Source organism: Rhipicephalus microplus, chromosome 3 (assembly GCF_043290135.1).
Source record: "Rhipicephalus microplus isolate Deutch F79 chromosome 3, USDA_Rmic, whole genome shotgun sequence".
NCBI classification, from domain to species: domain Eukaryota; kingdom Metazoa; phylum Arthropoda; class Arachnida; order Ixodida; family Ixodidae; genus Rhipicephalus; species Rhipicephalus microplus.
The window spans coordinates 87,191,125-87,215,803 of record NC_134702.1 but is presented as its reverse complement, the minus strand read 5'-3'; the positions used below and the strand labels follow the sequence as shown (position 1 = coordinate 87,215,803).

General features: G+C 44.7%; 5 non-coding genes across 5 annotated transcripts; all 5 read left to right on the top strand.

Moving 5' to 3' along the window:
• The first annotated feature begins 21,522 nt into the window (after positions 1-21,522).
• Positions 21,523-21,595, top strand: TRNAT-CGU (transfer RNA threonine (anticodon CGU)). Its single transcript has one exon. It is a non-coding gene; the product is annotated as a tRNA-Thr (tRNA).
• Positions 21,596-22,434: 839 nt separating this feature from the next.
• On the top strand, positions 22,435-22,507 carry TRNAT-CGU (transfer RNA threonine (anticodon CGU)). The gene has a single exon. It is a non-coding gene; the product is annotated as a tRNA-Thr (tRNA).
• Positions 22,508-23,346: 839 nt separating this feature from the next.
• TRNAT-CGU (transfer RNA threonine (anticodon CGU)) lies at positions 23,347-23,419 on the top strand. Its single transcript has one exon. It is a non-coding gene; the product is annotated as a tRNA-Thr (tRNA).
• A 383-nt stretch (positions 23,420-23,802) lies between these two features.
• On the top strand, positions 23,803-23,875 carry TRNAT-CGU (transfer RNA threonine (anticodon CGU)). Its single transcript has one exon. It is a non-coding gene; the product is annotated as a tRNA-Thr (tRNA).
• Positions 23,876-24,258: 383 nt separating this feature from the next.
• Positions 24,259-24,331, top strand: TRNAT-CGU (transfer RNA threonine (anticodon CGU)). Its single transcript has one exon. It is a non-coding gene; the product is annotated as a tRNA-Thr (tRNA).
• The last annotated feature ends 348 nt before the right edge of the window (positions 24,332-24,679 follow it).

Genomic DNA, 24,679 nt, shown 5'->3' with positions numbered 1-24,679 from the left:
AAGTCAGAGCAAAGCGTTGAAAACACCTTTTTGAGCATCGTGTTGCACTGTCAGCGCAGCGCGATAAACGCTATATTCGTTAGAGTCACTTGCGTGGGCCTCTTCTAGTATTAAGACAGACATACAAAACATCGAAGCGTTGTTGTAGCGCCTCAGATATGCGCAATAATTGCTTTTCAATAGACAATCTTACATCTATAAACGCTATACCTGGAGCAATATTAGTGGGTGCTGCGGATGTGATTGTCCGTTTGGTGCCATTTGAGGTATCGTTAGGGTGGACAAACAGACAAAAGTACAGACAGAGAGACAGACAGACACACAAACAGACACAGACCAAATTTTTTCCGTCGAAGGTCCCGAAATCGTTTTTGAAAAAGTACGTCACCCTCGCCTCGTGACCATGACTACTCTTTTGTCTTTTTTGTTCTTCGAACGCGCGGCTTTTAAGTGCAATTGCGCGTGCACGCACGAACAGGTTGCGTCCGCCCATGGCGGTCACAGTAGTTCTCGTGCGCGCCATGCTTAAATCAGCCAATGGCGTGATACTGGCATGTGGCGCAGCGACTTTTGAGCATGTAACATTATTCATCGAGGGAAAAAACAACCAATTTTAGATGACTTTGAGAATTAGTTGTAAGTTGCGAGCTTGGTGCTGCGCTAATATATATGAATTGCGTTTTCTTTAGGAGCCTTACCTACCAATTTTCAGAACATGCTCAGAAAATGTTTCAGGGCCCCTTCAGGTAGAGTCGAAAACAAATCGGGTTTTATACCAAGCTCCTGCACCAAGCGTGGCTGCCTCAACTGTAATTATGTAAGATATAAAAGTTGAACGTCTTGCGCCAAATGGACATACGTAAACAATGATAAACTTCAAAGCGAATGCTCTATTTTTGACCGCTGCGAGTAAAAAAGACTACTTACAAAAATATGACTCTCTCTATAAGCATCACTCATTTTGTCAATATGTTTTGTCAAATTATATTTCTGATGTGTTGTAAGAGTGCGAAATGCGGTTCGACAATTTACTTTATAAAAGCTAACGGCATAATTTGTTGACTGTCAGCACGCGAAAAGTACGGAGCTCGCACTTCTTCCAAAGAGACCCCGTATTTTGTTGTCAATCAAGAAGACTACTGTGTTTTTTTTATGCTGTCTGTACAGGTAGAGTAGTAAACCCACTCATAACGCAATTATACATGTGTGACATTGATACCTACCGTACATGAAACTAAAATTTCGAAAGTAATTATCATGTGGCTGCTTCCGAGAACAAATACGATATAACAGAGCCCCTCAACCAGCCATGTTCTTCTTGAATCATTTTGGATATTATCTCACTGACGTATTCTCCGAATATTATGCGAAAGTGGTGACAAGAATATGTGAACCTTGTGACGCACAAATTTCTTCTTAATCTATAGGCTGCCTAAAAAGAAATCTTCTCATTAATGGAGATTGATGAACTGTTGGTCGCTCTCCAACTTGACCCACAAGTTTCTCAGTGTCACTTCTCTGCGTTCCTAAGAACGTCGTTCTCTCGTCCGATTCGCAGAAAAGTGAGCTGTTCAAGCATTTCCTGGGATACTTTCCTGGCAACACCAAGCGCAAGTGATCAAGTAATTTACTCCTTCTGCGGCCGTCGAAGCAATGCAATATCATAAAAGAACGTTCGGAGCCTGTAACAACCAAATCGCACTTCGAGGGACGAGTTTTCGGCGATCAATAACAGCGCGCGTCTCGCACGAACTGTTTTTTTTATGCGTGAGGTGACTCTCAAACGAATTAGCTCATACAGCTCGGCAGCGTAGTATCATTTTTTTTCTTTTCTTCGCATTCTACTCTCCTCATTATTTGTCTTCGTGGGCGCTTCCTAGACATTTTTCTATCGACACAATTTCAGCGGAACGTCTCGTTAGAGCGTTCCGGGTAAGCCAGCATAATGTTACCTTTTTCTTCGAATATCCAGACGCTTCCTCGAATCAGGCCATTTTCAGTGTGCAGTCGTGGTTGCGTGTGCTATCAAAAGTCTTTTACAGGCCCCGGTGAAGCCCTGACGTTTGATTGCAAGTGTTCTAATTTTGTTTCCGCACTTATTGAAGATATTTAGATTAAGATTCTCGGAAGTACACTTAGGAATTCTTTGGCACACGCATTTCTCACTTTTTTCTTTACGGCCGAGCTGTTATAGTCGAGGTTTATACGTACACTGTAGACAGAGCAGTATCACTATGAAGCACAGCTTCTCCTTCTCACATAAATTATAGTTAAGCCAAAATAACAATTTCCAAGCCTAATAAGGCCTTGTAAAGCTAGCTAACACTACATGGTTAGCAAAGCCTATTTAAAATTGAAGCAAAAGTTTATTAGGCCTAATCAGGTCAAGTTTAATCATTAGTGCGGTTAGTAAAGTCGGACTTCGCAAGTGTTACCTCAATGACATCATTATTACTAATTAGTGATAAATATTTATAGTATGATTTGCGGTAATTAACCAACCGGTAATCTTAACCTGAGTTGTCATTGGGTATGCAACATACTTGAGACGAAACCGATAAATATTTGTTAGCCTAATTAGGATGGTTAGGTTAGTTACCCTTATTACAATACTTAATTCACGGAATGATCTTGATGCAGTGCTGCTACGAAATGGCTAATTTATACCAGTCAGTACCATTCTATAAGCTTGTAGCCACAACTTGGTTCAGGAGAAAGATCATATAAAGACTTCGTGTGGCCGGGCGTAGGTGCACGTATTTATTGCAGTACTTATCATAACTTTGAGGAGGCTATAGAGGATGCCACGCAGAGGACGCCACGCATGATAATCACATACGCTGCCGTGCACGTACGAATAGGTTCTGTTTTTTCGCCCCGCCGCGGTGGTCTAGTGGCTAAGGTACTCGGCTGCTGACCCGCAGGTCGCGGGTTCAAATCCCGGCTGCGGTGGCTGCATTTCCGATGGAGGCGGAAATGTCGAGGCCCGTGTGCTCCGATTTGGGTGCACGTTAAAGAACCCCAGTTGGTCAAAATTTCCGGAGCCCTCCACTACGGCGTCTTTCATAATCTTATGGTGGTTTTGGGACGTTAAACCCCACAAATAAATAGGTTCTGTTTGTGGTGCGGCAAAAGACGTGGCAGTCACGTGCGAGACTCGGCACGCACGCCACGCAGTTTGTCAAAACTGCGCATCATAGCGTTCGACATTCAGCGTGCGAATGTTGGAGGCCTTAGTGCTGCTTCGTGTGGTTTCGCATACAGATTCCAGATGATGGTAGAGTTTGTTGCTGTTGTTGTTGTTGTTGTTTTCTCCAGCACATTCACGCATGCGCTCAGGGAACGTGCGTACACGTGTCTGCACGTTAATGCAAGCCTTGGAATCTCAATCAGATGTCCTGTGAAAAGCGGACGAGTACAGAAATAGGAAGCGGTCTGTTTTTATTAAAACACCTAGGTCTTATACAGCGTCAAGCAGGTATTATTCGCACGGGAGAATCCTATCGGCCTACAGGACGGGAACAGCCCCTAATTTTTCCGGAACACATTTCTCGTACCTGCACGATGAGAGAACAACAACAAAAAGAGAGGCCAATGTTATTGAAAGTTTGGGACCCTCATTCATCGCGTGCAAAGTGCCACTTTACTCACCATTGCCATGGTATTTTGGTGCCACGCGAAAAACCATACTGAGATATGAATGGTGCTACAATATATAGCTGCTAAGGGTCACACCACATCTGCTTCATTCATCACACTCGTCTACACGTTCCATACATTGGCGAGTGCAAACATAATCATTGGAGAAAGCGTTAGGAGGATAAAAACATGAAGGATAGTAAAGTACAGAAAGAAAGAGAAAGAGAGAAATCTAGAGATGAGAAGAAAAAAAACAGAAACAGAGAGAATGAGATAAAGAGCATGAAATAGGGAGAGGTGGGAAAAACAGAAATAAACGAAGACAAAGAATACAGGAAAAATACGAAGAAAAAAGAAAGAAAAATTAAAACAAAAAACAGAAAACACCATGCGAATTTCACCTATTTATTTGACAACGCGTAAGGTAAAGTTTTCGCATGTTCAGAAAAATAAAAAAAATGGCAACATATCCACGGAGTGAATGATGGAGAGTGGGGCGAAGCATTTGTCCGTCCATTCGTTCTTGCTTCCGGCCGTCCATGCGTCCGTTTGTGTGACCGTTCATGCGTCCATCCGCCCTAGCGGGCGTGCGTCTGATCGTGCATCCGTCCCTGCATTCATCCATGCATCCGCCTCTGCGTCCGTTCATGTGTCCATCCATGCATCTGTCTGTGTGTCCGTTCGTCCATCTATTCAACACTTCAAGTGGCACTATCTCGCATCTTTTCATCATATATTACCCATATAGAAGCACCGTCATACAGCGGACATTTCAAGGACAAACCGAGAGGTGGTACACGCACACTTTCTAACGGCTTGCGCTTCGGGTCTACTTCCCATCATAGAGTTTCTTGATATACACTAGAGCAAACTCTGGCGCTAGTGTACATTATGAACTCAAGGTGGTTAAATGTGGGAAACATAGAGTTTTTCAAAATTAATTAGAGAGCACTTTGGCGCTGCGATCCTTCAGCGACCATGGGAATGATGGGTAGTACACACACTTGCCTAGTCTTCGTACTTGCGGGCGGCGAATCGTAATTGCGGCTTCATTTATTGCCGGTACGCCCACGCTTCAAAGCTGCAACGCACGGCGCTTCAGTGAGCATGGGAATAATAAGTAGTACACACATTTCTCTAAACTTCGTACTTCTGGCCTGCTTTTGGCTCCGTGTGTGTTCGAATGGCTTGAAGCTGTTTTCTCACGAAACAAAAATCAGCAAATGTTCAGCGATTGCGCTTCACCACCCTATTTTTTTCGAACTACCTTTCCAAATTGGGTAACAAAGTTCAAAAGGGTTGAATCGTTCTTTCAAAACAAAACCAAAACCCAGCAATAAATGAAGCCGCAATTACGATTCGCTGCCCGCAAGTACGAAGACTAGGCAAGTGTGTGTACTACCCATCATTCCCATGGTCGCTGAAGGATCGCAGCGCCAGAGTGCTCTCTAATTAATTTTGGAAAACTCTATGTTTCCCACCTTTAACCACCTCGAGTTCTTGGTATATACTAGATCACTGTATTCATGCCACTGTGGCCAAATGCTCGCTAAACCTTTCTAAAACCAAGGAGGTTACTCACAGTGAGTATAACGTAGCAACTTTTTCCTGTCAGATATTGGTCAATGTACATGCCAATGGCTGCTAATGGAGATTGCAGCATGCGCGTTATCTAAAAGCCGAATGCTCCTGTCTCTCATTCCCCATTAGCACCCATTGGCATGTACATTGATCACTATTTTTTATTGTTCAACAACGCAGGGAAGAAATCTCTCACCGGCACCACCTTGGAAGTCAAAATGCTATATTTGTTACACACTACAACGGCTACGAGAGACGAACAGGTGCCGCTATAAGGAGCTTCGCGCCTAAAATCACTCGCTCCACGAAAAAATCGTCTGCAGCCCACAGACTAGACACATCGTGCACTGCGTTTTGCTCTGGTTGGGCCGTGGCGTTCAATAATTCGAACAAGCCGCGTGTAGCGACCTTACCTCAAGTCTGGCGTCCAATAAATCGCGTTCTTCTGGCTGTCCCATCACTTTTTTTTTGGTTCCGCACTCATCTATAACCACAATAGTTTGTTTATTAATTATTGATAGAGGTTACTTCGCGAAATGAAGTTGTATGACTAAGCCCTAACGTGCATCCACATTAATTGGTATTATAACTGCCAAACACCAATTGACACTGCGCAAGCGTTCTTATATCTATGTAGAGTGAACAATAAACTACTTCTGTAAAGACACGTTTTGCTTTCGTGTTTTACTGATTACACGACGGAGGAATCAAACATGTTTGTTAGACAAAGACTTGCACCAAATGAGGGAGTGCGACCCTGTATGTGTGTGTGTCTGCGTGTGTGTGACTCTGTTGTGTGCGTCCTTGTGCTTTCCCTCCACGATTTCTCTTAGGAATTCAATATACCAGCTCTGAGTTTTACGTTTCACTGCGCTGTTCATTGCATGTCTACTGTCATTGTTCGCTTGTTAGGCATACGTACAGTTACATACACATTCGATCTCCTAATATGAAGACACGTATCCGCGTACGTATACGTCGATATAGGAACGATTTCGCTCTATCAAAGTATGCAAAACATATTTAGAGCAAAGAAAGCCCGAAATCTACATTGCCACGATTTTGCTCTATCAAAGTATGCAAAACATATTTAGTGCAAAGAAAGCCCGAAACTTACATTGCCGTCCACTGTTAGGGAGGGTAAACACGGCTAAGCGCGGCTGCACTCCGTGACACTCCAATATGCCGGTACGCCCACGCATCGAAGCATAGCGACGCATGCGCGCATGGACACACGCGAGATGCTTCACGTCGTTCGCTACATCGCTTGAGCGTGCCATTCCGTAGTAGCCAAGTGCCGGTCTCGCTTGTCTATACACTTTTTCACAGGAAGAAAAAAAACACCGCCATGATGGGCTGTGCGCGGGAGTACAAAGTCTAAGGACGCAGCGTTGTCAGTGCATTTTCGAGGGGACGCGCCCATTTGCACAGCCCAAGGAGGGCTATGGCGGCGCCCAGGGAGGCGTTTATGAAAAGGTGAATAGTACACCAAGAGCAGCACGCTCGTATGCGCCTGCGCCACTTTGACTAGATGCGGGGCCGCGCAGGCCGCACTGGTGGTCTGCAGAGTGTTGCCACGCTGGGCTGCGTTCACGCTAACAGTGGACGCCACTGTACTTGCACAAAAAAAATAACGCGTAGTCGTGGGCGAGCGCAGTGATGAGTTTGTACGTCGTTGCTTTAGAATAATAACAACGCGATATGAAATTTTCATATCTGTATAACATTCATGTTGTTTTGATTTGGTGGAGCGCATTGATTCGCAAGTGCGCCGGTACTCTACGAAAAGCTGCAAAATGTTTCCACGAATGAAACAACGAGCAAGTTCTATGACCTTTATGTTGATTATCTTTCGCGAAGGCAAAATCAATCACTGATAACTTGATGCAAATGGTCATTTTTCATTCGATGGAAGCGTGCCCCTAGATACAGTGAACAAAAGCGCAAGCGCTCACATTCATGCGCCTCTACTGTTTATATGAATTCGGAAATACCTAGACTACCACATTCAAGTTTTACCTCGACAAGAAAAGCCAGTGGTGGAATAAGACACACAGAGAGAATGCAGTCATCGTTTCGCAACAAGTATGCTGGGGCTGCCTCTGCGTTTGTTTTTTCGCGGATGCTAAAACATTGCTCGGTGCATCGATCGGCAGCATTATTATTCTCTCACACGTCTGAGGTCGGTTGCGCGCTTTCATTAGTGGGCTCCTTGTAAAACGAAAACACTTGTTTGTTCAGCTGCAAAGTATTTACATGAACATGAACAAAAAGCATGGACCAAGAAAAACTCACCATTACTACGTCGCAGTTACCTGCTTCTTGTAAGCAGACTTTATAAGACGCCACTTCAGTTGTTTTTGCTGCTGTAAAGTGGATCGGTGCCTTGCTCGGGCTTTAGAAAGCCCAGCGAGTTTGCTCTTTCGGAGAGGCGTGCGTGTGCGGCAGTGGGTTGTACAAGTTCCAGATCTTATAGACTTTTATAATTGCGTTCATCTCTGCCCTGAGTGAAACCACATGGTGCGTGGTTTCGCAAACGAGCACGCAGAGGAACTAGCGCATCTATCAAAGTGCAAGAACCCTGTGCCGAACCATTTGGAGCAAAACTTTCTTAGGCGTAATCATTCGAATAAAAAAACGGAATACGTATAAAAGCCATATCATCAGGTAATTGCAAGAACAAAGTATGACTCCATATGATTTGAAAAAAAAAATAATAGGAGGACCCTCAAACTTCACCTTTAAGAATTGAGCTTCATATCCCTTTCGTATAGTGCGTGCTTGAACCACTTATTCTATTCATTGTATAATGTTACTCGAGAAGTTTAAATTGCCCACTACTACAATGTAATCGATAAATTAGAAAGTAGCTTGTTTCAGTGTAGCTTTCGCACACGGCCGCAATCTTTGCAATGGGTATTACGCTTTCAACGATAAGCAGTTTGAACCAGGGTCCCCGGGTGACAGCCAAGTATTCTACCGCTGAGTAATCATGAGCAATTACGCACGTGAAATGTTTTCGAACTTGCTATCCATCCTCACATGGTCTTAAGAGAATTTCATTTCATTTCATTTCATTTTATTACCTTAAAGACCCCATTGAAGGGGTATTACATAAGGGGAATATGCGCGTGTGGGCCTTTTTATGGAATTTTTTTTACGGAGAGGAGGATCTCCTTTTTGGGCTGTTGCAGGAGAGTACAAAAGCCGACGTCACAGCCTCGACAGTGCATTTTTGGAGGGGTCACACGCACTAACAACAGCCCAGAGAGGGCTATGGCAGCGCCCAGGGAACCTTGAGTGAAAAGGCCTATATAATGGGAGGCCGGCTTCAAACCACGAAGTCGTTACGACAAGACATTTTCTGACGCCCGATGGCAATGTATGCTCGCACCACGCAATTTTAATGCAATGTTGTATGTTGTATTGTTATAAGCCTGTGTAAAGTATACGTGTTTTTGTAAAGCAAGCGTTACTGTGACTGCTTTTCGAAGCAAAAGCATTTATTTTCAATGTCTTTCCAAGCATACGCGTGACTGTGTGGTTGAATGCCTGCTTTCTACGCAAACAACCTAGATGCAATCTTAACTCGGACTCGAACATTTTTTATAATTCAATTCATGTGCGTCTTTATCCATATTTCGGAAACGGACGAAATAATGATTTTTCGTTCGCCACCAACTGCGCTAACACCTTGTGCAAAATTTCTATAAAATGAGCTCTTTAACGCTATCCAGTTTTTGTATACAACAGCCTGTGGCCTGAATAGTTAACAACCTGGTATAACGCTCACTTCACTCTTCACTGTACCGATCTGTGGGGGCGTACTGGGCGTAAAGCACTAGGTAAACTTTCCAGCGCCCATGAAGTATACACCTCTCTATCTTCAAAGATGGTATTTTTTCTTAAGAGACATAAACGCAGGAACTATCTTATGTATTTCTTGACTTCGTCTGAACGGTTCAGCCTCCTGGGCAAACTTTAAGCTCTTGCTGAACGCCCAGCTATCTTGAAATGGTGTCGGCGTTCGTACTTGTAAACATAGTCGATCAAAAAGCAATTATTAAGCATATTTGAGGTGCACCATCAATACATAGGTATTAGGAGGTGTGTTCCTTTACTAGAAAATACATAGATGCGCAATTATAAAGGCCCTAGTGTTTCTTAGGTGGCACTCCAAGTGTGACGCTATGATGCCGGCAGAAAACTATCGTCTTTCGGCGACATTTGCAGCGAAGTGCGCAGATTCACGGCAATTTTTCTCCCTGAACTTATATTACGTTTGTTGGAGAGACAAGTTGACGGAAAAGTGAAAACGGGGGAAAAGGGGGGGGGGGTGTTTTTGATGTGTTACTAGTGCTGCTGACGTCAAGCGAGTTTCTCATGGTAATTGTATAGCCGGAAGTATACCGAATGGTGATCACTTGTTGCGTAGACAATACCTCTCCACTGATGCTTTCATTCACAGTCATCAATTTGCATTTTATTGATGGAGCAAATAACAGCGTAGCTTGATTAGTGCGTTACAATTAACTTGAAAGGTCATTACGACCCGTCTATCTCTTCCGTTCGAAACTGTACGAGCATCCCGTTCATCCTGATTGGGATGTACACCACACTAGATCAGTGGTCAGTGGTCAGTTGCTGGAGCGAAGTACGCATGTTCGGTGCCGAACGCAGCGGTCGTATTTCGGTGGAGGTGAAATTGTAGCGGCCATTGTACCGTGCGATGTCTGTGCATCCTAAAGAACACCAGATCCTCAATATATCCGGAGTCCTTCTGTATAGCATCTTTGTTAGCCATATCGGGGTTACCACACGTAAAACGCCAAGTGTTGTTTGTATAATTTTTGTCTGGAAAGGTATTGGGGGGTGGGCGTGCCCTAGGCCAGTGATGCGGGATGAGTAATCACTCATTAAAGGCATAAAAGTGCTTCTCGCAAAGCGTCATTTTTTGCATAACGTTGTAGTGATAAAGGTGGCACATCTCAACAAACAACCGTTTCTATACCCTAACTGACGGGTGCAATTGAATGAACATAGGTTTCATGGGTTGTATAGAATGCTTCCAGCAATACGGTAGCTCTGTTCCGAACGGCGCATATTCAGAAAAACACAGCGTGGTAACTCGTAGATTTAGGCCATAAAGCGTTGCACTATATTGCTTCAAAGACGGGCTTTGACGAATATTCGAGAACTTCAAATACTCCGACGATTATAGGAGTATCATAATTCGCTTCGACTTGAATACAAGCTTATAGTAAACTTCATTGCACTCTAAGTGATCGTGTAAGTGTATATTGGTCAATATATAAACTTCTTGTAAATGAGGTCTCACTGTTGTGTAGAAGTATTATACCGTGAATACACTTATAAAAATAATAGTGTGCTCTGCCGTGAATCCGCACCGCAAGGCAAATTAAAGTGTTAACCTCAGAGAGAGGGATAATTTCTAAAAGTTTAAAAGCTTATTGTACCAACTTGTAGGCTCCAAGGCTTATTGTACCAACTTGTATGCTCCAAGTATCGCAAAAAATAAAACTAGACCGATTTCGCAGGTGATCACTAGAATTCTGAAGAGTGTCGAATGCTGCTACTGTTCGAAGTTGCTTTCATTTTTTTTTCGAACAAGAGAAATGATATTTGCACCTGCCCTGTTTCAATTAAAACTTTAGTATGAATGTTTGCTTGGTCTCCACAAATATGAGTTTAAAAATACTTGATTTATACCACCTGAATTCAATTCGAAATTATTCGCGCAAACAACTATTCGCTTTTAGGTCACAATGAAACAAAAATTTATGGATTTTACAAAGGCTAATCCAGGAGCATATTTTTCTTCGAGATTGCATGTATATAATACTAACATAAGCATTTTAACAAATTTTCCAACTCGGTCACTATTAAATTGCCTGCCTCATCAGCCATTGTTAGCGTTCCATTTCTATTGCGTCTTTCCACGAAATTTTCATAAAAGCAGTAAGAGGCACGATCAGTAATTTTTTTTCTCTCCCGAGAGTCACGTACACAGAAATCTTAATTTTCATAGATGCTGGGATCTTAAGAGAGAACCAATTATTAAAATCAGTACTGTGCATAACCGGCCCTTAAAATTTTCTACGATAAAAGTCGCACAGCGAATTGCACGCAGGTGAATATGAAAATTGAGCCCATAAAACCGCTGGTATAACTTAAACGCGAAAGATCAAATAAAAAAAAATTGGCACGAAATTGCTCGCACCATAAACGGGGCACAGAACAAGTGATTTAGGGAGCAGAAGCATGTACCTACATGCATGATCCTGCTTCGCTAGAACACTGTGACGGATTCGAATGGCTCCCTTGAGTGCTCGAACACTTTTCGCGAAACCATCTTCATTTAGGTGGTCCTCAGGGGCATGCCCCTCATTATGGACCATTCGCGGCAGCGCATATGTCTTTGTACCCTAACAAGGCCTTCTAGTACCTGCACCGTGATTTTTTGGGGCACGATACGCACCAGCTGTTGTGCATCTTCGGAGAGGCAAGCGGCGCGCGAGTGAGGATTTATGCCTGGCATTCCGTTCGCAATTACCATTAACGGGCGTCCTGGGGGAAACCGCATGCTTCGCCATGAAATATGTGATCACCTCGTGGAGATGAAACGCGGAGCTACGTGCAGGGTACCCATGGGGGTCTGGACCCATTCGGGCCATGCTTCTCTCATTTACGAGGTGCAGAGGAAAGTGACGAGCCTATTAAGCAACGCTATCCCCATGTTATCTAAAAGGGTTTACATAACTCACAAGCTGTTCCGTCCAAAGAGAACCTGGCAAGAAACCCGAAATGTACCGTGCCTGACCTTGACATAGAAGTGCCTTGCATGTTTTTCTCCTTTAGGACTTTTGATCACCAAGCAGTGCACGAGTTGCTATGTTCGTCGAAAATCTAAAAAGATTTTTCTCACTCCCATCAATTTTTTTCTTTCTTATTCGGTGTTATATCTTGCTTGATAATAGAAAAAGAAAAGACGGCGTCTCGCACATAGATCTCGGATAGGAGCCCCAAGCAGTGAAGGGTCTCAAAAATGCTACCACAATATAAAGCCCACATAAAACAGTCACTGAGGACGTACAACTGACTTGAACAGTCAGCACAGGGGTAACATATTGGTTACATTACAATGAAGGCCGTGGTAAAAGGAACATTCGAAAAGTACATTTGAAGACTATAAAAGAGTGTCCCACATGGAAGCTTAAGCATAGCATGCTTGGTTACCAAATCTCACCCCGCTATTTCCAACATGCGTCCAAACACCTCTACAAGAAGATTACAATTTGGCTCTTCTGTAGCCAAAGTCAATTTGTTTTTATCAAGAATGTATATAACCATTGAATAAAAATAATTATAATTGATTCCATGGTCATACGGGAATCGGCATACTATAAAAGTGAAGCGTATCATCAAAGGAGTAGCTTTTTTTTCTTACATAAAGGAGCTTGAACAATGCTTGTTTTTAATTGGCATTAAATTGTCAGCATTATGGTGTTGGCATTACGTTGCCATTTGACGATGACACCCCCATGTTAGCGCCTAAAGGTACATCCTCATACTGAATACAAATGCCCATAATTATATTCATTCTTTATGGGAGATTATGTATTTAACGTACACGTGGACACCGTATATGCTGAATCCCGCGCAAAGATGACATCAGAAAGCAAATAATACACCCTTGTACTACGTACGCACTCACTCAGAGCTTTGTCCATATGACGAGAGAAATGCCACAATGGGCGCTCCACCGGTTATTTGGATAACTTACACCTGGGCTCATGCATATCTTACACAAGGTCATGATTTAGGCACCATTCAATGAAACTGTTTCTTTCGGTTTTTATTTTTCACCTGTTCGTGCGTATCTTCTTGACCTCGAATGCACGAAGAAAATAACGCCAGTGAAGTTTCGATGGACCCCGGTATGAAATATTTTTGTGTTAAAAAGCAGACGAAACATGTTACCCAATATAATGCACTTTCGCACTGAAATATACATGTATAATAGCGTTGTGGTTGACCCTCTAGATAATACACGCAATCTAGAGCGTTAAAACAATCTTGGTATGTCGCCCTGAGCAGACATCACGGGTGGAGGTGACGAAGGTGGTGCTCAACGTCCTGAAGGCAACAGACTTGCACCAGCGATTACAAGCTTAATCTCTTATGACACAATGATAGTCTTAAACTCAGCTTATATGTTTAATGAAATAAAAAACACTGTTAGTACTTATATCGAGCTTTGATATTCAAGAGATACTCCCTATGATCTACGATTTGCTCGTTTTCGATTGCCTTTATTCATAACAACATAGGGTAAGCAAACAATCATATCAAATAACTTATCTACTCCACGAAAATAGCTATGTCCGTGAACTTTTGGAAGAACTTTACACTAAAAACAGTGTGAAGAAAAAGTGAAGATGTACTTCTTACTTGTAAGAAGCCATAATTGTAATATTTATTATAAATATTTCTTTGTTGTCATTCGTTGCTTTTGTATATTTGCTGAAAGTTGCTCAGTTTTTTTCTTCTCAAATGTATTTTTTTTCATGGTACCTAGTATTTCTGTCAGAATTCCTCATTGTTATTGTTCCAGATATATATATATATATATATATATATATATATATATATATATATATATATATATGAGATCTAACAGACAGTAATGCCAAGGAATGTACAGGGGAAGTTATTAGAACCAACGAAATGTAAATAAGAAGAAAAGAAAGTGAATGAAAAAATAACCAGCCGTGAGCAGGTTTCCACTATTTTTTCATCCACTTTTCTTTCTTCTTATTTACATTCCATTGGTTCTGATAACTTCCCCTGTACATTCCTTGGCATTGCTGTCTGTTAGATCTCATTAATATTGTGTTAAAACACGGAAAAACGAGCCCTTAGGTATACGCTTCTTTTCCTTATTTCATATATATATATATATATATATATATATATATATATATATATATTGATACCAGATGTGTAATTTAGGTATGTGCACCTGTGTAGCGGGGAACATGGGGCATGGGGATGGCAGCAGAAGAAGACGTTCGGTTGGTGGCAAGAGCTTGCTGCTGCGCGTTCACTGTACTGTAGAGTCGACCGTTACGTCGGCTCTGAATAAACCCCTCTCGTAGACGTGAAAGAGTGGTGGAGGTGCCGGGTACGGCACGTCGACGTACTACGGAGCCACAGCTGTTCAGAGTTCGCCGTCGGGAGCCGTCGTCTTGCCGGTCTGCCGCCGACAACAGTCGTCATGGCCCAGAGCGAAGGTCCGGAATCAACCGCCTCGACTTCGCGCAGGTCTATACCCTTGGTACACCTAGGCATCACTACATATGGAACCCCGCCCGTTCGCGGGAATGGCAGGAGAAGATGTGGACGCGTGGCTAACACACTACAAAAAGGTTAGCCGGTACAACCACTGGAACTCTATCGATCAGCTGGAAAACGTCGCGCTGTTTCTCACGGACACTGCCCTGATGTGGTATGAAAACCACGAAGAGTCCTTGACAACATGGGCTCTTTTTGCTCAAGAATTGAAGAAGTGTTTTGGTGACTCCGACTCAAAAAAGAAAAGCGCGGAGCGGACTCTTGCTGGAAGAGCCCAGACTCTTGGAGAAACCTGCACTGCTTATATAGAGGACGTTCTTAAGCTTTGCAAGATTATAAACCCGCAGATGTCTCAAGAAGACTGGGTCGGACACTTCTTGAAAGGCATAGCGGAAGACGTTTACAATTTTCTGATAGGCAGGGATCACCTGACCTCTGCCTCCGACGTCCAGCATCACTGCCGCACGTTCGAAAAATTGAAGACTCGTCGCATCTCCCCGAAATTTGGTAGTCTGGCAAACGTGACAATGGTCACCAGCGTCGACGTGAGCCCGCCCACCAACCTTGCCGCTACTACTCGGGCAATTGTGCATGGAGAGCTGCAGCGACAAGGTAGTAGGGTTGACGAAACCAGTCTTCATCGACCTACCAATCCACCCTACTACACGGTGGCGCCATTAGCTCCTTTGCCACCATCGGTATGTGTGGCAGAAATCAGATAAACTGGAAATCTGCGGCCACGTCGTGACTCATTCGCGGCCGACCAGCGATATGGCCAACGCCTTCGTCACGGTCCCGCAACACAGAGGTGGGCAGCCCCCGCTCAGAAAGATCGTCACCGACCCTTCACAGCTGAGTGGTCTCAACATTGGTTCGGCGAGCGTCCTCTACCTGTCTGCTACAACTGTGGCTTCAAAGGACACATTGCCAGGTATTGCAACAACCGACAGCCGCCGAGGTACGACCAATCACCGAGATATAACCGTTCTGGCGTTACCCAGCACACTACTCTGTTACGTCTACGAGAGGGGTTTAATCAGAGCCGGCGTAACGGTCGACTCGACGGTATACTGCAGTGAACGCGCAGCAGCGAGCTCTTGCCACCAACCGAACGTCCTCTTCTTTCCCCCATGTTCCCCGCTACACAGGTGCACATACCTAAAAACTTGTGGTAACAATATATATATATATATATATATATATATATATATATATATATATATATATATATATATATATATATATATATTCAAACGGGGTGTTGAACCAGCAGGAGTTCACTCGGCGAACAAAAGCTTTATTCAGCGCAAGGGCTAACTGAACGCAAGCCAGCGATCACAGCAAGTCTTCTTCCTTTTCTATATTCGAGCTCTATGCTTACTGCCCTCGTTACAATCACCCCCGGGCGATGAGGGAGCCATCCTGGCGACCTAAGGACAAGTGTACACAGAAGGGTCATGGTATGGCTTGAGCCGAGAGATGTGTACAATTTCTTGTCCCCGACGGCGCTTGTCCGGAGATGCATCCAGCGGCTCGACCGGTAGTTGACAGGGGATGTTTGGCGTACAACTCGATAAGGGCCATGGTACCTGGACGAAAGCTTGTGGGAGAGTCCTGGAGGAGTAGAAGGAATCCATAACCACACCAGTGAGTTCGGAGCATAGCTCATAGGCGTGGTTGACGCGTCGTGGCGATGTTTTTGGCGCGTCTGGTCATGTGACGTGAACGCACGAGCAAGCTTCCGACATTCTTCAGCGTGTGCTGCTGCTCGAGAAATGGTAGTCATCTCTGAAGGGTGCAGTCGATAAGAAAGAATAGTATCCATTGTTGATGATGGCTCGCATCCATAAAGAAGAAAGAAAGGCGAAAATCCAGTGGTGCTTTGTGTTGCAGTGTAGTAAGCATATGTCACAAAAGACAGTATGCTATCCCAATTTGACTGGTCGGATGGAGCGTACTTGGCGAGCATATCCCCAAGTGTACGATCAAAACGCTCTGTCATCCCATTAGTTTGCGGATGATAGGCTGTGGTACTGCGGTGTATGATGCGACACTCGGTCAACAACGGTTTGATGGCATCGGAGAGAAAAACGCGGCCGCGGTCGCTTAGTAACTCTCGAGGTGCTCCATGCCTTAAAACCAGGTTTTGCAAAATAAAACATGCAACGTCTTTTGCGGTAGCAGAAGGTAACGCAGCTGTTTCAGCGTACCGCGTTAGGTGGTCGATAGCGACAATGACCCAGCGGTTGCTACTCGAAGTATAGGGAAGCGGACCATAAAGGTCGATTCCGACACGATCGAAAGCTCGTGCTGGACATGGTAACGGCTGCAAGGGGCCTGTGGCATGCTGAGTGGGCATTTTGCGTCGCTGGCACGTAAGGCAAAACCTTACGTAACGGCGAATGAAACGGTACATACCGCACCAGTATTTCCGCAGCTGCAAGCGAGTGTATGTTTTTAAAACACCAGCATGGCCACATTGCGGATCATCGTGGAACGTGGCACAGATGTCAGAACGCAGATGTCGGGGAATGACGAGCAACCACTTACGACCCATCGAACTGTAGTTTCGGCGGTAAAGCAGGTTATCCCGAATAGCGAAGTGTTCTGCTTGACGGCGAAGCGTCCTGAAAACTGGAGCGGGCGTCCGGTTTGAGAGCAAGTCCAAAAGAGAAGAAATCCAAGCATCTTTGCGTTGCTCGGAAGGCATGTCCGAAATGCTGATGGCCAAGGCAGCACTGGTGGAGATATGCGAGCCGACAGGCTCTGAAGCCAATGGCGAACGTGACAGGGCATCTGCGTCGGAATGCTTACGGCCAGAACGGTTGACAACACGGGTATCGAACTCCTGTAACCGCAATGCCCAACGAGCGAGCCGACCATTAGGATATTTTAGTGAAGATAACCAGCAAAGCGCATGGTGGTCTGGTACAATATCAAACGGACGTCCATATAAATAAGGCCGAAATTTTCCGATTGCCCAAACAATGGCAAGGCACTCCTTTTCAGTTACACTGTAATTCTTCTCGGCTTTACTGAGGGTGCGGCTGGCATAGGCAACGACGTACACATCAAAGCCATCCTTGCGTTGGCCAGTATGGCCCCTAGCCCGACACCACTAGCGTCTGTATGAAGCTCCGTTGGAGCAGACGGATCAAAATGTCGGAGTATGGGAGGCGTGGTGAGGAGCCGTCGGAGTTCCTGAAATGCATCATCACACGCCTGCGACCACGCTGAAAAATCAGAACTTCCGGCAAGAAGATTGGTCAAGGGGGCGATAATGGAGGCGAAATTGCGGACGTAGCGCCGGAAGTAAGAACATAGGCCGATGAAGCTTCGAAGCTCTTTGATGGTGGTTGGCTTTGGGAACGCCGCGACTGCATTAAGTTTCGTAGGGTCCGGGAGAATGCCGTCCTTAGAAACTACATGGCCGAGAATTACAAGCTTGCGAGCGCCGTAGTGGCATTTCTTCAAGTTAAGTTGAAGTCTTGCCGTGGAAAGGCACGTAAGAACTTGCTCGAGGCGGCTGAGGTGGGTCGCAAAGTCGCTTGAAAATACCACAATGTCGTCCAAATAACAGAGGCACGTTTTCTATTTCAGACCTCGCAAAATGGTATCCATAATCCTTTCGAAAGTGGCAGGCGCATTGCAGAGGCCAAAGGGCATAACGGTGAATTCATATAGTCCATTTGGTGTTACAAAGGCTGTCTTCGGGTGGTCACCCTCTGCCATGGGCACCTGCCAGTAGCCGGAGCGTAAATATAACGAAGAAAAGAACTCTGCACCTTGTAGACAGTCCAGAGCATCATCGATGAGCGGCAGAGGGTATACGTCTTTGCGCGTTATCATGTTGAGTCGGTGGTAGTCAACGCAGAACCGGATGGATCCGTCTTTTTTCTTGACGAGAACAACCGGTGAAGCCCAGGGACTGTTTGAGGGCTCGATGATGCCACGTTTCAACATGCCGTCCACTTGTTCGTTGATGACATGACGTTCAGCAGATCACACACGGTACGGACGCTGTCTTAGCGGGGCTTTTTGACCAGTGTCAATACGGTGAACGACCGCAGAGGTTCGGCCTAAGCCTGACTGGTCACGATTGAATGAAGAGCGAAAGCGGAGAAGAAGATTTATAATCTCTTCGCGCTGAGTTGGTGCGAGCTCAGAGTCGATGGCATCCGAGAATATGTCGAGAACATCATTAGGCGTGTTGGTAGAGGTGACAGCACAAATTGGGAGCGAAACCGTAGAATCGGGTATAGTAGCCGGAAGAATGCACTCGTAAAGTTCGTAGCTTCCCAGGCATTCTCCACGTAGTAGGGATGACGGGCTGTCCGAGGGATCGCACACATAAATGGCAGCGTGAGCGTTGCAAAAAACGACGACAGCAAACGGAAGCATGATATTTCGACGGCACGCAGACGGGACCGATGGCATAAACAACACAGGCGATTTTGGGGGGGAGGCACACGACACCGAGACAACAGCAGCTGAGAAAGGTGCAATGTCAACGTCAGAAGCAGCAAACACTCTACACGAAGCGCCATCGTCGGGGTCATAGCACGGCACAGATAATGCGAGTTCGGAACGAGCACAGTCGACCAAAGCAGAATTTGACGAAAGAAAACCGCATCCAAGGATAACGTCATGCGAAGAACGGAATAAAACTACAAATGAGACGACGTACATCACACCTTGAATGACGACTCGTGCAGTGCACAAAGCTGAAGGCTGAATATGATGGGACGTAGCTGTCTGCAAAGATAGGTCGTTAAGTTGCGTGGTCACTTTCTTCAAGTTTCGGCACAGTTTTTCGCTAATTACAGATACGGCAGCTCCAGTGTCAACAAGTCCGTGCACCTTAATGCCATCAATATAGAGTTCGATTTCGTTCGGGGGACAGCAGTTAGGTCTTGAAATTTTCGCTGCCACAACAGTTCTTGCCTCCGGAACTGCGCCCGTCAGTTTTCCCCTCGCGGTGGGCTGTTGCGACGTAACATTGGAGAAATAGATCTGCGACGAGGAGAAGGCGAACGGCTTGAGCCGGATGGGCGGCAACCGGTACGTACGTCTAGAGGTGGATCGGCAGGAACGGGATATCGCGGCTGAGTGGGCATGTAGTGTGAAGCCCCTGCAATGTCATGAGAAGGGAAGCTGCGATGGCGGCAGTGACGAGCTATGTGGCCTGGGATGCCACATGAAAAACATATTGGCCGATTATCGGCAGTGCGCCATTGGCTGACGGTAGGGGCACTTGTCGCCGAATAAGGTACCGGAAACGGTCGTGCAGGCGGCGGCTTCATATAAACGTTTCGAGTTGTTTCGTATACAGCCGGAGACGGGACAGTCAATGGGCGGGCAGGTGGTGTCGACGAATAAACGTGGCGAGTCGCTTCGTAGATAGCCGGAGACGATGGAGCGCGTGGCCGAGCAACAGCGGCTGCATATGTTAGTGGTGCGGTAACAGATGGTGGAGCCTGAGCTGGCGGCAATGCTTCGGCAACTTGCGATTCAATGACCTGGCGAAGCGAAGGCGATAAGGGTGCCATCGGCTCGGTAGTTCTGGTGATTATAGATAGCTGCCGGGCGACCTCCTCGCGTATGAATTGCTTTATGAGTGGCATTAAAGCAGAGTGGTCGGCAGTGTCATGGCGATAGTCGAGGGATGAGAGGTCCGCGGTGTCTTGAGCAGCGCAACGTGTGGAAGCACGTTGCCTACGCAGCTCATCATAACTTTGGCAGAGCTCAATCACCTCGGCGACTGTCTGGGGACACTTCGCAGCAAGCATTTGGAATGCACCGTCGTCGATTCCTTTCATTATGTTTTTTATCTTGCCTGCCTCATCCAGAGTCGGGTTGACGAGCTGGCAGAGGAAGAGCACATCTTCGATGTAGCTCGTGAAAGTCTCATCTGTTCTCTGTACTCTGCCACGCAAGTGCTGTTCAGCACGAAGGCGGTCGACAGCAGGACGTCCAAAAACTTCCGAGAGGGTTTTTGCCAATTCCAACCAGGTACTGAAATCACTTTGATGATTCCTGTACCATAGTTTCGCCACGTCGGTCAGGTAAAAATTCACACTTGTGAGCTTATCGGCTGCGTTCCACTTATTGTGCGCGCTCACCAGTTCATACTCGGCAATCCAGTTGTCCACATCTTGGTCCTCTGTGCCATCAAATATGGGGGGGGGGGGTCGCGCTGCCGGAGAACGCCAGCGCAGAAGACAGGTATGGGTGCGAGAGCTGGAGTGGCGGCCTGAGACGGTCCCGGATCAGTCATCGCAGAAGGTTGTTGGAGTGTGTGGCTACGAAGTTCCAAGGTGAGGACCAGATGTACCCAGCACCTCCACCACTTGAAACGGGGTGTTGAACCAGCAGGAGTTGACTCGGCGAACGAAAGCTTTATTGAGCGCAAGGGCTAACTGAACGCAAGCCAGCGATCACAGCAAGTCTTCTTCCTTTTCTATATTCGAGCTCCATGCCCACTGCCCTCGTTACAATATATATATATATATCTATATATATATATATATATATATATATATATATATATATATATATATACTTTTCTTTCTTCTTATTTACATTCCATTAATGTTAATAACTTCCCCTGTACATTCCTTGGCATTACTGTCTGTTATATCTCATTATTATTGTGTTAAAAACACGGAAAAACGAGCCCTTAGGTATACACTTCTTTCCCTTATTTCATTGAACGAGGGTCTCGTACTGGCAGACTTGGTGTGTTTAGGTTGTATAAGAGGGACAATTAATCAGCTGCCCGCTCATAATAAGTTCACGTGCTACGTGACGCCAAACATGCGCATAAGAGTGTTTTCACACTCGTTGTTTGGCTTATAGATGGCGCTGACTGTCGCTCCTACTTCTAAATTCACAGATAAACCCAAAAAAGTGGATGGAGGGAGTGCCGCTGTAATAGCTCAGTGGTTAGAGCATCGAACGCGTAATTCGAAGGTCGTAGGTTCGATTCCTGCTTACAGTTGGTAATTTTTTCATCCACTTTTCTTTCTTCTTATTTACATTCCATTAATGTTAATAACTTCCCCTGTACATTCCTTGGCATTACTGTCTGTTATATCTCATTATTATTGTGTTAAAAACACGAAAAAACGAGCCCTTAGGTATACACTTCTTTCCCTTATTTCATTGAACGAGGGTCTCGTACTGGCAGACTTGGTGTGTTTAGGTTGTATAAGAGGGACAATTAATCAGCTGCCCGCTCATAATAAGTTCACGTGCTACGTGACGCCAAACATGCGCATAAGAGTGTTTTCACACTCGTTGTTTGGCTTATAGATGGCGCTGACTGTCGCTCCTACTTCTAAATTCACAGATAAACCCAAAAAAGTGGATGGAGGGAGTGCCGCTGTAATAGCACAGTGGTTAGAGCATCGAACGCGTAATTCGAAGGTCGTAGGTTCGATTGCTGCTTACAGTTGGTAATTTTTTCATCCACTTTTCCTTCTTCTTATTTACATTCCATTAATGTTAATAACTTCCCCTGTACATTCCTTGGCATTACTGTCTGTTATATCTCATTATTATTGTGTTAAAAACACGGAAAAACGAGCCCTTAGGTATACACTTCTTTCCCTTATTTCATTGAACGAGGGTCTCGTACTGGCAGACTTGGTGTGTTTAGGTTGTATAAGAGGGACAATTAATCAGCTGCCCGCTCATAATAAGTTCACGTGCTACGTGACGCCAAACATGCGCATAAGAGTGTTTTCACACTCGTTGTTTGGCTTATAGATGGCGCTGACTGTCGCTCCTACTTCTAAATTCACAGATAAACCCAAAAAAGTGGATGGAGGGAGTGCCGCTGTAATAGCTCAGTGGTTAGAGCATCGAACGCGTAATTCGAAGGTCGTAGGTTCGATTCCTGCTTACAGTTGGTAATTTTTTCATCCACTTTTCTTTCTTCTTATTTACATTCCATTAATGTTAATAACTTCCCCTGTACATTCCTTGGCATTACTGTCTGTTATATCTCATTATTATTGTGTTAAAAACACGAAAAAACGAGCCCTTAGGTATACACTTCTTTCCCTTATTTCATTGAACGAGGGTCTCGTACTGGCAGACTTGGTGTGTTTAGGTTGTATAAGAGGGACAATTAATCAGCTGCCCGCTCATAATAAGTTCACGTGCTACGTGACGCCAAACATGCGCATAAGAGTGTTTTCACACTCGTTGTTTGGCTTATAGATGGCGCTGACTGTCGCTCCTACTTCTAAATTCACAGATAAACCCAAAAAAGTGGATGGAGGGAGTGCCGCTGTAATAGCTCAGTGGTTAGAGCATCGAACGCGTAATTCGAAGGTCATAGGTTCGATTCCTGCTTACAGTTAGTAATTTTTTCATCCACTTTTCTTTCTTCTTATTTACATTCCATTAATGTTAATAACTTCCCCTGTACATTCCTTGGCATTACTGTCTGTTATATCTCATTATTATTGTGTTAAAAACACGGAAAAACGAGCCCTTAGGTATACACTTCTTTCCCTTATTTCATTGAACGAGGGTCTCGTACTGGCAGACTTGGTGTGTTTAGGTTGTATAAGAGGGACAATTAATCAGCTGCCCGCTCATAATAAGTTCACGTGCTACGTGACGCCAAACATGCGCATAAGAGTGTTTTCACACTCGTTGTTTGGCTTATAGATGGCGCTGACTGTCGCTCCTACTTCTAAATTCACAGATAAACCCAAAAAAGTGGATGGAGGGAGTGCCGCTGTAATAGCTCAGTGGTTAGAGCATCGAACGCGTAATTCGAAGGTCGTAGGTTCGATTCCTGCTTACAGTTGGTAATTTTTTCATCCACTTTTCTTTCTTCTTATTTACATTCCATTAATGTTAATAACTTCCCCTGTACATTCCTTGGCATTACTGTCTGTTATATCTCATTATTTTAGTGTTAAAAACACGGAAAAACGAGCCCTTAGGTATACACTTCTTTCCCTTATTTCATTGAACGAGGGTCTCGTACTGGCAGACTTGGTGTGTTTAGGTTGTATAAGAGGGACAATTAATCAGCTGCCCGCTCATAATAAGTTCACGTGCTACGTGACGCCAAACATGCGCATAAGAGTGTTTTCACACTCGTTGTTTGGCTTATAGATGGCGCTGACTGTCGCTCCTACTTCTAAATTCACAGATAAACCCAAAAAAGTGGATGGAGGGAGTGCCGCTGTAATAGCTCAGTGGTTAGAGCATCGAACGCGTAATTCGAAGGTCGTAGGTTCGATTCCTGCTTACAGTTGGTAATTTTTTCATCCACTTTTCTTTCTTCTTATTTACATTGCATTAATGTTAATAACTTCCCCTGTACATTCCTTGGCATTACTGTCTGTTATATCTCATTATTATTGTGTTAAAAACACGGAAAAACGAGCCCTTAGGTATACACTTCTTTCCCTTATATCATTGAACGAGGGTCTCGTACTGGCAGACTTGGTGTGTTTAGGTTGTATAAGAGGGACAATTAATCAGCTGCCCGCTCATAATAAGTTCACGTGCTACGTGACGCCAAACATGCGCATAAGAGTGTTTTCACACTCGTTGTTTGGCTTATAGATGGCGCTGACTGTCGCTCCTACTTCTAAATTCCCAGATAAAGCCAAAAAAGTGGATGGAGGGAGTGCCGCTGTAATAGCTCAGTGGTTAGAGCATCGAACGCGTAATTCGAAGGTCGTAGGTTCGATTCCTGCTTACAGTTGGTAATTTTTTCATCCACTTTTCTTTCTTCTTATTTACATTCCATTAATGTTAATAACTTCCCCTGTACATTCCTTGGCATTACTGTCTGTTATATCTCATTATTATTGTGTTAAAAACACGGAAAAACGAGCCCTTAGGTATACACTTCTTTCCCTTATTTCATTGAACGAGGGTCTCGTACTGGCAGACTTGGTGTGTTTAGGTTGTATAAGAGGGACAATTAATCAGCTGCCCGCTCATAATAAGTTCACGTGCTACGTGACGCCAAACATGCGCATAAGAGTGTTTTCACACTCGTTGTTTGGCTTATAGATGGCGCTGACTGTCGCTCCTACTTCTAAATTCA